The sequence below is a fragment of the Panthera leo genome, chromosome C1, assembly GCF_018350215.1.
Source record: "Panthera leo isolate Ple1 chromosome C1, P.leo_Ple1_pat1.1, whole genome shotgun sequence".
NCBI classification, from domain to species: Eukaryota; Metazoa; Chordata; class Mammalia; order Carnivora; family Felidae; genus Panthera; species Panthera leo.
Window position 1 is genome coordinate 103,023,548 of NC_056686.1, and position 12,902 is coordinate 103,036,449.

A 12,902-nucleotide genomic window follows, 5' to 3' on the forward strand; every position below is an offset into this window, starting at 1 on the left:
TTCCTGTAAAAGCACAGCGTGTAGTGTATATAACGTATAGAATATGGGCTAATCAACTGTCTATGCTATCGGTAAGGCTTCCGGCCAACAGGAGCTTTTGGGGGAGTCAAAAGTTATGCTTGGGTTTTTGACTGTGCAGAGGCGTGGCGTCCCTAACCCCCACAAGCATCAACTATAATTTATAATGGGCTCTCCCCTCTCGCTTGATGTTCACAGGGACTCTGTCATTTGGTCTTGTGATTCCCATTTTACAGATAAGGCAACTGTGCGAAGTTAAGCAGACAAAGCCACCTTGCCAGCTTAAATTAAACCTCGGTCCTGCATCGAAAACCTTTAAGGGAAGGAGCAACCCTTGTGCCCTCACAACCCACGCACATCCCGCAACACCTCCTTGCCTCTCCGGGAATACGACGCCTAAACATCAGAGCCCAAAGGTGCATGTGGTGGCTCTATGTTGAGAGAAGATCCCACTGGGAAGGAAGGCTGCAAGCCTTAAAGCATTCCTCTGGGCTTTGGAGGGACTTCCCACAGAGAGCTGCTTGGAGCAGCACCACACAGCCTTCCGCAGGCCCCGCTGTAACTTCGCTGTTGAGGCTCAGCGTACAGCCGGCTCTGACAACCGTCCTCTGATCCATGCTGAATGAATCCCGGGTACACACTGTCAGAATCTAAGAGGCAGGTGTGGCTCCCCTGACGCTTTGAATAGGAACTTGTTCAAATCATGTAGCCTCTCTAGGAATGGTTTTTCAAAGGAGTGGTTTATAATTTCTCCTCTGCAGCAGGAGTCAGGGGGTGGGTTGGGAGGAGGAAAGAGGAAGTACTGATGGGGGAGGCAGGGAGAGAGACACCTTCCTGGATCACAGCAGCAAAGATCAAAGGAGAGGGGTGATCCCGGCTTCTGGAGATGAGAGGCGGGGAGAGAGTGCCTGAGTAGGTAAAGGAGAGAAAGAAATGAGATGTGGCAGGTGGAGTCCTCTCTAGAGAGAACGAGAGGAGGTTTCCGTTTCCCACAGGAGTTTGCTATTCAGGGCTCCCTGGCCCCACCCTCAGCCTCTGTAACCACTTCCTCTTCGTCCAAGCTACAGCTTCTGGTCCCTACTCTTCCTGACCTTCCTCCCCACCGTCTCCTCCTCTCCTCCTGTGGTTTATGCGTTCCTACCCCTATACATCCACTCACGTAGATAGCCCCCAACCCTTCACCCTCTCTCATTGATCAGGACCAAGTTTAAAAGCTGAATGCCCTGTTAGTCTGACCTGAGCCTCCAGCCCCAGAACCGAATCGCCTACACCTGTGCTTTCAGGCGCTAGCCCACCTCAGAATCACCTGGGGGGCTTTATAAAACACAGACTGCTGGGACCCCCCCCCCACCAGTTCCAGATTCAGCACACCCGAGGTGGGGCCTGAGAACCGACATCGCTAACAAATTTCTAAGTGATGCTGAGCTAGTGGTCCGAGGACCACTAATCTAGATCATTCACGTAGCCTTAATCACGCACTGCCCCAGGGGCGCCTGGGTGACTCAGTCGGTTAAGCGTCGGACTTTGGCTCAGGTCATGATCTCACAGCTCGTGAGTTTGAGCCCCGTGTCAGGCTCTGTGCTGACAGCTCAGAGCCTGGAGCCTGTCTCAGATTGTATGTGTCTTTCTCTGCCCCTTCCCTGCCCACGTTCTGTGTGTGTGTCTCTCTCTCAAATAAATAAACATTTACAAAAATTTTTTAAAAATCATGCACTGCCCTGTATTGATACCTTAATTGAGTGTGTGTATCCTGCCTCCCAGATGAAACTGAACAGTTCAAAGGCAGTGGTAAGTACATGACTGTCTCCTCCCCCTACCTCCCGCAGTACTGAGCCGGCAGACTCTGAGCAGGTACCCAGATCCAATAAAATTTATTAATTGGTTGTGAAGGGTTAGTTTTGATTTTGGGTAAAATTATGAAATAGGCAGTTTGTCCACAGGAACCCTCCCACTTTCTTCTCCTCTTTTTCTCTGATTTCTGTGCCATTCACTCTTCCTCTTCCAGGTTGAACCTGCTCCCCAAACCATATGACCGTCCTAAAAACCCAGGGTTCTATTGTTTGCCCCCTTAGTGTCTATCAACAATTCTTATAAGCAGTTGGGCTGAGAAGGAGAAAAGTGAGACCAGGCAGTAGCCATAGAGGATACAGGGCCCAGGGGGCCTGTATTTTTATTTTATTTTACGTTATGTTATGTTATGATATGTTATTTTGTTTAAAGATGAGGGGAACTTGAGCTTATTTAAAGACTGACCGAAAGAAGCCAGCAAGGTGATGGTATGAAAAAGACAGTATGATGGACAGAGGGTGAAGATTGAGGGGGGGCAGGGGGATCCAGAGGAGGAGAAGGATTGACACAGACAGGAGCAGGGACTCCTCTCTCACTGTAGATAGAAAAAGGGAAGGGGTTTAGATTCAGGGACAATGAGGCTTTGGACTTTAGGTGACTCCTCACTCTAACATCTTATGATTCCACGAAATTAAATTGCCACAGAGTCAGTGGCTTAAGTCAGTGGCACCTGTCTTTGGCCAAGTTTTTCTTTTTTTTTAAAGATTTTAAAGTAATCTCCACACCCAGTGGAGGTGGGTCTCGAACTCCCAACCCTGAGATCAAGAGTCACACTGTCCACTGACTGAGCCAGCCAGGCAACCTTACTTCTCCTTAGCTAAGCTTTAACCCAAAGAAAATAATTTTTCCTGCAGAAGTCTCAGGCATAGGAGGCCTGGCAGTGGGGCCTTCCAGTGGCCTCAAACACCTGTTGTCCTACTCCATAAGGTGGAGTTGGAAAAGCAGGCCAAATACGTCCAACTGTGACAATGTGAGGTCTAGAGCAGGGTCACAGTGCCAAGCAAGTGCTGGAACCAGATTTGGAACCCTCCTCCACCTGACCCGAGAAGCCATCCAATCCACCCCTCTACACTCATTCGTTCTCTGACCACCTAAAATTGCAAGGAAGTGGGGGCAATTTTAAGACAGCTTTTCTCAGCCCTCGGCATTGAGACTGGAGATCCACGCAGCCCTAGCCCATCTCTGAGAAAGAGAAGAGTAGTAACAGCAATAATAACAAGTTGTAATACATCCTCAATTACGTTAGCATGCCAAGTCCTGCTACATTGTAGGAACAGGTCAATAAGTGTAGGTCGCCATCATCTTCTTCCTCCATCCTTCTCCTTACCATCATCGTCCCCACCATCATCATCATCACCATCACCACCATCACTGTGTGTCCAGGTCCAGGCACCATACCATGCTATGTACTTATGTGTTTATTTACTTTTAAAGTATATGTTTTTCCTAATTACAAAAGTAATAGATGGGCAGTGTTAAAAAGTTCTAACAAGAAATCCATAACAGAAGAAGTGCAAGTGTGGTGTCCTGGGAAGAGGGAAAGCCCTGGGCTCAGACTGCCTGTGTTCATATTAGGGCTCTACTGATGTTGGCTGTGTGATCTTGTTTAGCTCTTCTGTGCCTCAGTTTCCTGATTTGCTAGGTGAGGGCAAGAAGAGTTCTTAACGTCATACAGTTCTTAGGAAATTTAAGTAAGATGTTGTATACATAAAACATTGATCACCGTGCTCGGTACATAGTAAGCAGTCAGGAAAAGGGGATTGTAATTGATATTATTGCTGCTGTTCTGTAAATGAACTCCCCACAATTCACATCTCAGAAGTAACCAGTATTGACAGCTCTTTGCATATCTTTTCAGGTTTTGTTTCTATCTATCTATATCTATCTATCTATCTATCTATCTATCTATCTAATACAGGGCCCAAAATATGTATACTATTTCACATCTTTGTTCACATGACAAATATTCTAGATGATTCTCAAACAGTCCTACAAAGTACATATTGGTAACACCATTTGTTATGGATATCCATCAGTTATGGATAACTGATATACCCTCTCTGAAGGTGGCATCTTCATATCCCAAATGTTCCAAGGAAACCTTTGGAGGCTGAAGTATAGGGTGTAGGTCAGCAATCTTTTTCCACAAAGGGCCAGAAAGAAATAGTTTGTACTTTGCAGACCATATGGTTTCTCTTGCAACTACTTAACTCCATGGTTCTAGTATGAAAGCAACTGTAGATACTATGTGAAGGAATAAGGGTGATTGTGTTGCAATAAAACTTTATTCATGGAGACCAATTTGAATTTCATCTAATATTTACATGTCATGAAATAGTCATCTTTTAAAAAATTTTTCCAGCCATTATTTTGAAATGTAAAAACCATTCTTAGATTTCAGGCTATACCGTACAAAAATGCTACAGGTCGAATATGGCCCATGGGTCCTAGGGGGCACCCTAGATTGCCGTGCTGGAACGTGGTTGAAAACTAGAGAGGCAATGACGTGTAGAAGTAATACCTTAATATGACCCTTCCTACCTTCTCTGTAGTAAGTATCTTTTCCTCTGCTTGAAATGCATGAGCCCACCAAATCTCTTCAAATCCTACTCCAGGTTTAGATCACACACTGCATCCTCTGTGAAAGTTTCCCAAAATTCCTCTGAAGAAAGAAATGCTTGTTTCCTCCCCAGATTCTCTTAACACTACTTTCATAGTACTATATACGTACTTTTCACCTACCAGAATCCCTACTAGGCCTCAAACTCCTTGTGAGTTCGACTTATTTAATGTGCATCTGGAACAAGTATGCTGCTTGGCATCTAAGAAGGGTTGAACTGAGTTACTGAGCTTCATTCTCTCTACTGGGGGCAAGAAAGAGACACCTGTTAGAAGTAGTCTGGGGGGAGAGCTGGAGAGGGGTTATTTAGTGTCCTGAACATCTCAAGGGACCTCAGTTCAGGAAGCCTCCCCCAGAGCAGACAAGCAAGGATACTTTCTCTCTCTCTCTCTGTCAAGCCACAAGGATTCTCCTCTCTACCTCTCTGAGTAGGCTGATTTCATTACTTTTCTTCCCCCACTCAGAAGTTCTCTCAATTCAGGAGCTAAGAGAGATCAACTAGCTTCTCTTAAGTCCTGATTCAATTTCTTAGAGACAGAATGTTACTGGCCAGGGGAGCTGGTTACATCGTATAAACATAAGTGCTCCAGCTTTTCTGAGCAGGTGGCCTGGGTGTTATACTCCAGGAATGGAGGACATGTTTTGGGCAGAAACCTCAAAATATGTCCAATACCTGGGTTCCTGGCTGGCTCTGTTGGTAGAGCACGCGACTCTTGATCTCAGGGTTGTGAGTTCTAGCCCCACATGAGGCCTTCTTTAAAAAAAAAAAAAAAATGCCTGTGACACCTGTTGGCTTCATTTACCTTGTGATGGCTGGTGTTTTCATTTGGAAGCACCTCTCTCTTTTCCACTATCTAGAGGGCATGCTCCTTTAGAACAGAGGCAGTCTTACTCATTTTGGTGGCGCCAGGCCGAGCACGGTGTTTCGCACACAACAGGTCATAGCAAATGTTTATTGAATTGGACTGAAAATACCACCTTCTATTCAGTCTTTACTTCATCTTTCATCTTTATGAAAGGTACACATTCCATTGCTAGGCAAAAGACAGGTGGCATGAAAGATAAATTTCCTTTTCCTGGCTTCGGGATTTTTTTTTTTTTTATTAAATTGTCTTAAGCTCAGATAATTGCATTATTTCCATTCCAGGTTTTCAGAGGTCAAACGACCTCGGGTCCAGATGTACTATGAATGCCACTATCATAGTTGCAGAGCAATTATCTCCTTCCAGCTCTGCAGGGCGGAACAGCTCCAACTCTGGAGCCAGTCTAGGCAGAGATCCTTGTGTAAGTACCCCTCTCAGAGTGAGGGAAAAGTGAACTCCCAGCCGCTTGGAGCAGAGGATTACGTGGTTGTGGCTGGTGGCTGAGGCACTGGCTGCCTGAGCTGGCTTCTAAGCAGGCCCCGGAGCAGCTGAGGGCCTCAGGTCACACCTGAACCCCTCTGCCATTAACCAAGGCCAGGGAGGCCGAGCCTCCAAGGTCAATCAGGGGAGGCAGTCCTTCCCTGGCTGTCTCCCTGACTGCTGGAGAGAAGCTCTCTAGCCAAGTTACTACATCGCCTCTGATCTGTTCCCTTGGGGGAGAAGTTGGCTCATTGTTTACCAAAACCTGCAGCTCCCATCGGTACCTCTGCTGCCTCTTTCTGTGCTGATGAGCTACAAGCTTTGTATATGTATAGAAGCAGATCTCCGGGAAGGGGCATTACAGATAAAGCCCTCGGCAAATGCAGCGTGTTCTATAGTTTGTGCCTTCCTGGCCTTGGCTAATATCGATTCCTCAGGCCTTCTAAGCTCCCTTCCACATCTAGCTTAGAGGGGAGGGAGACGGGACACAGTGGCCTCTCTGTCCCACTGAAATGCCAGTTCCTAACAGACACTCTACAACCTGCATAGTTGGGGTACTTAATCATGCAGATCCGGGCCCACCTCTCTCCCAAGACACTGTGTGCGTGAGCACGTACATATGTGCCACGTCCCCCCTGTGAAATGCACAGAACTCCAAATTATCATTAGTTAACCCACTTAAACAACAATTATAAATATGAAGCAAATACATATGAACTCCAGCAAATCTCCGACTATCCTTTATCTCCTTTATCATTCAATTAGGGTCCTCTACAAGCATGCATAGGTCCTTTGCAACAATTAGAGCTTTTTCAGAAAGTTGCCTGGAAAAAAAAAAAAGATGAAATAACTCGAGCTTAAAAAATGGTGTGTGAAGACCTTGGGGCATTGAATCTGTTGGCCGCTTCCAGAATGGTTATCCTGTCAGCCTCCCCACATTGAGCCTGTTCTTCTGATTTATTGTACTTTAAAGAGAAGGAAGAAGCCGTATTCGTTCACTCTGCAGGAGAGGGGTTTCTGTTCCTCACTACGTGATGATCTGTGGTCACCTGCCATCTCTCACTGGAGCTCAATTATGTGAATCTCTCGTTAAGATACAAACTTAAGTTGTGCTCCCTTTAAATATTTTTTGCCTGTAAAATAGATCTTCTCAAATTTCTACGCATCTCTTAACATTTGGGGTGGGAGCGTACTATGGTTTGTAGATTACCTACATGCTTTGTTCTTCTTATTTTTTAAAAATCTTTTTAATGTTTGTTTATTTTTGAGAGAGACAGAGACAGCCAGAGTATGAACAGGGGAAGGGCTGAGAAAGAGAGAGACACGGAATCTGAAGCAGGCTCCAGGCTCTGAGCTGTCAGCACGGAGCCCGACACAGGGCTCCAGCTCAAGAACCGTGAGATCATGACCTGAGCCGAAGTCGGATGCTCAACCGACTGAGCCACCCAGGCGCCCCTGTTCTTTCTTCTCCACTATACTTTTTGGCCACTTATGCTCTTTTTTTGACCTGAAGCTTAGCTGAGAAGAGAAGATAAAATTCAAACTAATAATTTTTAAGTTCTAAAACACTAGTCTGCCACAACCATTTTCTGAGATGCTCACACTCTGCTCCAGGATTACTTGGAGGGATCCTTCCAACTAGTGTTTTCAAATAATAACATCATTTCTCTAAGATGTGCTATATGGAAAGTATTTTCCTTGAGTGTTTATGTTTACAGACCAACAGTTCACGTGGGAAAGCTAATAAAGGGTAAAGCAAATGATGATGCCATTAACATGTCCTTTCAATTACCTGCGGTTCAGAAAAATCAATGGCGAGATAGACAATATAAAAGAACAGTGAAGAGCAGGGGCTCTGGGTCCAACAGGACCACATTTGGGTGCCTTATATGTATAAGCCGTGTGACCTTGAGCAAAGCATTTCATCTCCCCACGTTTGTGAAATGAGAACAAATATAACATCTAACGTCTGCTGATTACTTTTCATGTGCTGGGCACTGTGCTAATTATGTCACATGCATTCATTATCTCATTTCTTCCTCAAAATAATCCCATGAGGAAGGTACTGTTGATATCCTCATTTTGCAAACGAAGAACCTGAAACTCAGAAAGGTTGAGTAATTTGTCTGAAATCACAGAGTGACTGTGACTCACTGTAACACGATACCATGCCCAGCTGGCTCTAGAGACCCAGTGTGAGCACGAAAGCACCGTGTTGCATTGTGTTAGCAGTACTTTTCTTACAGGGTGAGTTGTAGCAATTAAATGAGATACTGCATGTCAAAAGCAGCCCTGATGCATAGTAGGGCTCTTATTGTCACAAATGTTTACCTATTACTTGCTAAAATTTGTATAGCGCTTTACTCTTCATCAAGCCCATTGACACAGTAACTCATCACTTCATGATATCATGTGAAGTATCATCAAACTGTGGCTCAGAAAGGTTAAAAGCCTTGGCCAAGGGCATTTAGCTTAGACGTACATCGCATCAGAACTCATATCTTTCAATTCCAGAACCCAGAAACTTCACCCTGCCTTTTAATCCTGGAGGAGGTAGCTATATTTTTATGGAACGTAATTTATTTAATTTATTATTAGGAGAAGTGGCTATTTTCAAATCAGGTGAGTTCTAATCTTGCCTGCCCTCTAAATTGCTGCTTTATCTTGCTAAATCTTGAAACTTGGTTCTTGATTTTCTGCTTGATTCTCTCCTTTATGTCAGACAGTTCACCTTCCAGAAATGTGGACAGAGAAACCTCTTTTGTCTGACTCCCACATTTTTCCCCACAGTGAAATACATACAGGTAGATGGACATCAAATTATGAATGGGCTGGGTTTTGTAACATTAATTTGTGAGTTGGGTGTTTGGAGGGCTGAGCATTTTTCCCTCATAAAAACCATGTTTGAAATGGAACTTGAGCCCCATAGGGACCCCGCAGGGACCTATTATGAGCATGTGTCAGGTGCAGGGAAAGGAGAGTGTGGAGGATGAAATCAGGGTCCCTCTTCCTGTATGTATGTATTTATTATTTTTTAATGTTTATTTATTTTTGAAAGAAAGAGAGAGAGTCAGAGACAGAGTGTGAGTGGGGGGAGGGGCAGAAAGAGAGAGGGAAACACAGAATCTGAAACAGGCTCAGGCTCTGAACTATCAGCACAGAGCCCGACGCGGGCCCTGAACCCATGAACTGTGAGATCATGACCTGAGCCGAAGTCAGATGTTTAACCGACCGAGCCACCCAGGCGCCGCAATTTTTAAATTTTTTAAAAAAGATTTTATTTTATTTTTTAAAGTTTATTTATTTCTGACAGAGAGAGAGAGAGAGAGCTGAGCAGGGGCAGAGAGAGATGGAGACACAGAATCCAAAGCAGGCTCCAGGCTGTGAGCTGTCAGCACAGAGCCCGACGCAGGGCTCGAACCCATGAACCGTGAGATCACGACCTGAGCTGAAGTCCAGTGCTTAACCAACTGAGCCACCCAGGCACCCCTAAAAGATTTTATTTTTAAGTAATCTCTATACCCAACATGGGGCTTGAACTCACAGCCCTGAGATCAAGAGTTGCATGCTCTATGGACTGAGCCAGCCACGTGCCCTGGTCCTTCTTCCTTGAATTCCAGACTCGCCTCAGATACAATTTTGAAACTATTTGCCTTTATTGTGTTCTCACCTTCTCATAGTTAATGCCATCCCCTCGTGGCCCTTTATCTTCTCCCGCTTCGAGCAAGCCCCAAATCAGGCCTGTCTTAAACCAAGACGCTTCTCAATTCTGAAACTATTTACCTGCTTCCCCTAGTCTTTTCCACTTCACTCTCTAAGCTAACTGGCCATTTGATATGAATTAGGTATTTGGAGGAAAGTAGCCTAATGAAATAATTCACACTAACCTAAGACTGGCTGATTTTCCTTATCCCCTCTAGAAGCGTTTGTCTTTTTTTTTAAGATTGTTAATATTGCAAGCGAACGTGCAATTGTTGGAAATTCTGGCAGTGAAAGAAAATAAAGTGAAAAATAGCTATCACGTGGTAGGTATCTGGGGGGAGATGTGCCATGATTTGGGTAGATCCGCCCAAAGAGTCTTCCTTGCTCTATCCCTTCATGCCATGACCCTCTCCGGCACACATGTAAACACGTACCCAAACACACGTCTCATCAGCTACCTTGGCTTTGACCAGGGAAACTTACCAGAACGATAGCGTTTTAGTGCTAGACATGGCGCTAGGGCTGATGGCGTCAGCTCATTTTATAACTGACGACACCAAGCTCGGACAGAAGGGCCTGGTTCACATCCCCGTGAGTGGTAGAATGGCACTAGAATCCAGATCTTCCACTCAAGAATCCAGGACATTTTCTACCCTCCTCCATTCTTAGCGTTCAGAAGTCTCCTAAAATAAACTGAGGAACACTCACACTGTGACCTTGCTCACTTGCCTATTTGGATTTTCTCTTCTTGGCTCTTTGGACTTGGCAGGTGCAAACCATCAGTGGTAGAGGCAAGATAGTACAACCTGGCGTTCCTATCAACATGTTGTGACCCAGGCGCTGGCGAGTCTCGGCCCTCTGCCAGGTGGGACTATGGAGGAATTGGAAAACTGGGGCTGTCGGGGGGGACCCTGGCATAGGCTTTCTTCTCCATTAGCCCCTCCTGGAGATGTCACGTGAAGACATTAGCATTGTTATTGCCTCTCTCCTCTCTCTCTCTCTCTCTCTCTCTCTCTCTCGCTGAGCATTCAGATTGTCACTCTAATAACTGGAAAGGGTCTTCACTCTCCCACTACTGTGCAGCCGTGGAGATCACAGTCTCTGGAGAGGAGGGCCGCCTGGGGCCACATCTCAGCCAGCACTTCCTGCCTCACTGAGCTTGGCACCTTACTGAACCTCCGTGCCTCAGCTTCTTCATCTAGGAAATGGGAGCGGTAACAGTTTATACCTTATGGGGTTGTCTAACAGACGGAGGAGCTTAATAAATGTTAGCTACCGTCATCATCATCATTATCGTCAACACCTTGCGGGTGTTTTTAGTTTGCTTTTATTCTTTTTTTAAGGAAGGGAAGCCTTCCTGGCCTTAGCTGCCTTTCTCCATTGCCTGGCAATCTGTAAATCGTGTAGTCATTAAAGGTTAAGTTGACCCTTTATGCAATTTTTGCCTAGAAGGCCCCATTGTGTATAGTGAGTCATCATGGCTTAGAAGTGGACGGTGAGTCAGTAGCCTGTTAAGGGGAGGTCAGAAGGTCCCCTGGCTCAGAGTGAGAGGACTCAAATCCAGTTCTGAGGTGCAGAAGGAAACAATGCATTTGTATGGCCGAGTGGGGTGTTATGGAGAACCCGAGCTATGCAGGTGAGAGGGCATAAACTAGTGGGCAAATGCCGGGCCTTTGGAATCACACAGACCTGATTTCAGGGTCTGATTTCAGCTCCACTTGTACCTTGCTGTGTGACCTCAGGGAAGTTATTTAACCTCTCTGTGCCTCATTTTTTATCATCTGTAAATGGAGATGGTCTGAATAGAAATGCTTTCATGGTACAAATGCTTGGACAAGTGCTAACAATTAAGTAAATACTCAATCAAAAGTAGTTACTATTCTGGGGCACCTGGGTGGTTCAGTTGGTTAAGTGTCCAACTCTTGATCCTAGCTCAGGTCTCAATCTCAGCGCTGTGAGTTCAAGCCCGGAGTTGGGCTCCATACTGGGTGCGGAGCCCATTTAAAAAAAATAATAAAGTGGTTATTATTCTTATGATCACCATGAATGGGAGTTGGGACAGAAAATTCTAGGGATCGGCCCTAATGGAGAAGCAAACTAGGTGATGAAGTAACAGGAACAAGGATGTGCCTTTGACCTGGTGAGTTTTAGGCAGTGACAAGCCATGTAGTCAGCATTAGGTTTAAAGAGCCCTAATTTCCCCTTTGTCGCACCTCTACGAAGAGTGAGTGATGTGCGTCCATGTAATTTGCATTTTGTAGAAGATTCTGAGAAATAGAGTCTAAGCCACCTTCCTGTAAGAATGCAGGTCTAGATCAGCTCCAGTTAGGAGCTAAGCTTCCCCACAGACCCCGCGTGCTGGGGGGTCACTTCCTGGCCTAGGGGGAGACCTTGTCAGGTCTGTGACTGCACAACACAGTAAGCATATGAATGTCACATAATCATCCTGTCCTTCTTCTTGATCTCAATCGGCCCTCCTGATTTCATGCCATCTGCAAATTCGCACATCTTTTGTGCTCCTTCTTGTTCACATTTTATGCCTTCGTTTGCCATCTCAGTTCCCCCACATGTTTCAATCTCTGGGCTTCCATTTTTCTTCTTCCTTTTTCAATGCAGTCTCTCTCTCTCTCTCTCTCTCTTTCCCCCCCTTCTCTTCTCTCCTTTACACCCCCACCTTCCTCCTCCCTCCACACCAATCAAATTCCTGCTTGCTTCATGCCATATTCATTATCCTACCTCATTCCCCCCTCATTCCTCGAAAACAGCTCACTGAGACTCACCCTCCCCCCCTCCCCCCTTCCCCGCAACTCGCAGCGCCCACCCTCCATACATTCCAGCCGCCTGGCAATCAGTAACTGTAGCATCACACTTCACAGCTCTCGGAGTTTACACTACTTGTTACTACTCTCCTGGCTACTGCTCTCTAGGGTTTCTGCAAAACAAAAACAAAAACAAAAACAAAAACAAAACAAAAAACAAAACCCAAAAAACAAAAAAACAAATCCACTTTAAAAATATCCCGGGTACAAGTTGAACCCACAGTTAAAGTTTACGCGCACCTTGACACGTTTCATGGTTTTATTTTAGCTAGTAGCTCAGGTCTGGGCTCAGTTATGCAGTGAAGAGAGACCAGTTCCTCAGGGGACCAATTTTTGTCTACCTGAGAGAAGAAAAGGCACCTATAACATTCTACAGACGCGCCGGAGCTGGGCCCACCTACCCTCTCACGTCCCCACTCCCCCAGTGTGGAGCTGACGGGACCTTGCTGTTTTGTTTGTGGAGTCATTTCTTTCACTCTTCCTGGAGCTCAGGCTACCCCCAGGGGTTGGGGGGGGGGGGCGTCTCTGTGCACACGTGTGTGGCCACTGCTG